This window comes from Phaethon lepturus, unplaced genomic scaffold (assembly GCF_000687285.1).
Source record: "Phaethon lepturus isolate BGI_N335 unplaced genomic scaffold, ASM68728v1 scaffold40896, whole genome shotgun sequence".
Lineage (NCBI taxonomy): Eukaryota > Metazoa > Chordata > Aves > Phaethontiformes > Phaethontidae > Phaethon > Phaethon lepturus.
Window position 1 is genome coordinate 22,995 of NW_010547637.1, and position 2,914 is coordinate 25,908.

Genomic DNA, 2,914 nt, shown 5'->3' on the forward strand with positions numbered 1-2,914 from the left:
GGGGGGCCCTGCGGCAGCTCCCCCGCCCCGTGGCCCTGGCACGGGCAACAGTGCAGGCTCTGCGCTTTCGCCGGGGGGAAGGAAGGACGGAGAAGGAAGCACAGCCTCCGTGCAGCAGCTTGTTCAAAGGGATCGTGCTGCCGGCATCGCTACGGGAAGGTTGTTGCCTCAAGCGCGGTTCTCCACGTGCGTTCTCATTTGCTTCCCCAAGCTTTTCCCGTAGGCTGAGAGCAGACACCTGCAGGGGGATGGAAAAGTGCTCCAAGCCCCCTCGCTCTCGGTAACTGATTTAACAGTGGGCGACTGTGCTTTAACAGCATGTTACAGCTTCTGTTTTCAAGTTTGCATGTGACTAAATTACCAAGCATAAAAAAATAAAATGAAATAAAATAGCAGGGTCCTTAATCTGATGAAAAGAGGCTTAAAGCAAAATAGGCATTAAAAATTGGCACCTGCTCTCCCAGCTGAAATCGGAGGAACATACAACACATGGTGGAAGTGAAAACTCTGTTGGACTCAGCATGAAGGTATTTGTAATGCTGGCTCAGGGGGGTTGCAATTCTCTGCTGGTGCCGTTGTCCAACGTGGCATCTTGCTTGACACCACCTCTAACACAGACCGGCGTAAACGAACCTCCCCGGCCCCTGTCAGAAAGAGTCCATAGCTGCATCTTCCCGATGCAGGTAAGTGCGAGCACAGGGGCGGTTTAGCGTTCGCTTCAAAAAAAAATACAATGGACCGTACCCTTTGGAAGACATTTGGTCCGTGTACCGTTTAAAAAGTGAGCATTGAATCAATGCCATGCTCTCCGCTGACATTCCTGAAGGATTGCTTGTTGCAGCCACAGCAGTGCCAGAAGAATTCATCATGACTGATCTTGTGGCAGTCTGAATATTGAAAGAAAATCAGCGGTTTGCCATTTACTGTGTTAGGAGGCATTGCTCTTACGCTTTCGGAGGATGACCCATCAATAATGCTGCACTACAGTGGGATTCCTGCGGAATTACGCAGTGCCGGGTATCGGCCTTCTCACGAAATGGTTCATCATGATTAATGGTATTATTACCTAAACAGAGAAACTAATTAATTCAGCCTTATTCCTTTAAGCCACCACAGCTGAGCCGCCTTCTGCTAAAGAGAACTGTTACAGAAGGGCTTCCTGGGTTTTATGCATTTCTACCACTGCTGAGCTTACACTTTGTGCAGTATTTACCATTTTTATTCTGCTTTCGTCCGTCTCCCTAGAGACGTCCCTCAGTCACTGACAAAGGGTGGGATTTAGCAAATGACGGTGGGTGGGAGGAAGAGGATGGGATGTGCAAGGTTCATTGCTCGCCTCAGGCAGCCTATTTTTAAAAAGATGCTCGGGAAAGAATTAGGAGGGAGACCAGCTCCTGCACTTGCGTTGCCTTTTGTCCGAAACGTGATGCCATGTGACGCCGCGCTCGGTGGAATGAGATTTGGTGTGCACCCTCTTCAGTTAACGGGCCAGTCTTGGCCTGGTCAATAAAACGGGTAGCTAACCCGGAGAGCGTGGTGTGCAGGAAAAAGCCGATCTGTAAAGCTTTAAGGAATCCTCAGATTACTTGTCAAAAATATTAACTGGTTTTTGAATAGAAGTTCCAGTATTTCCCTAAAAAGCAAGGTTTATTGCCTAAAATAAGCATATGAGAATTGTCCGTTCCAGCCTTTAGAGATACCTTAAAAATTTAGTTAGTTATTGGTGACCCCAAGTTAGACAAACAAAGGGTTGATGTGGGGGAACCCAAGGACTCCGCAGCAGCCTGAGCTGTCACTGTAAGATCTGCAACGCCAACATCACCCGCGTCCAGAACGCACAGCGAGAGAGAAATGCAATATCCTGAGAGCTTGGGCAAGAGCAAGACACACCAGCTTTCTCCACGCAGGCTGGCAATTGCTGGAACGAGAAGGGGTAAGCCAGCGGCGCGCAGCTGGGGCCTGAGCCAAGGAGCCCCCAGCGGTGGGGAAAACGGGGTTTGTGTTTTCCTTGGCTCATACTGAGAAAAAAAGGGGAAACCTTCACCTCCTTCAGGAAATTCCGTTTTGCCAAAGCCTTAGGAAAATAGTTGTGTCGCAGTTTTGGGGGAGATTCTGGTAACGGTCTTGTGACAGACCAAAACGGCATTGCCCGTCACTGAAACCTGGGCTTCCCGCTGCCGGGGGCTGCTGGGCCTTGCAGAGCTCTCCCCACTGCTTATCCGCGTCCCTTTGCACGAGCCGTTTTCTTCGGGAAGAGTCTAACCAAGGAAATAAAGAGAAATGGGGCTTTGGCAAACAAATACAGCACTTTAACTCAAATCCTGGGGAGCCGGTAGCCCAGGGCTTAGCTCAGAGACTGGGTGCTTTGGGGGAAGACTCGGCCCTCCACAGGGGTCACCGCGGGCAAAGCAGCGGCGTCCGGGGCAGCCCCCTCGTGTCCACCCACGTCCAGCACCCCCCGCTGAGGCCGCAGCTCTGTCATACCGTCGAGATGGATGTTTCGGCAGGAAAAGGCCTTTCTCGGCAGTCGCTGCGTTCTGCGAAACCGAACAAAAGCAGGGAGTGGGGGAGGGCTGCAACGGGCCTAAATTACAGGCCACCATTTCTGAACATAATGGGGGGAAAAAATCAAACGGTGTTTTGAAGTTTAACTTGGAAAATATTTTGTCAAGGCCTTTGAGGGATGCGTGTGTGAAGGCGAAGGGTCGTCTTCCCTTCGCCCCAGCCCCTGCTGCTCGGCACAGCTGGAGGCCTCCCTGCGGCAGCGGCTGGGACCTCCTTGCAGGTGTCAGCACGGCAATTTCTTTGTCTTCGCACAAAAAACCTTCTGCTCCATTAAGCTTCCCTAATTGCTGCATTTATCATCAGCCATTTTCTGCTTGTTCTCTTCCTCATTCAGCGAGGACATGTCAAA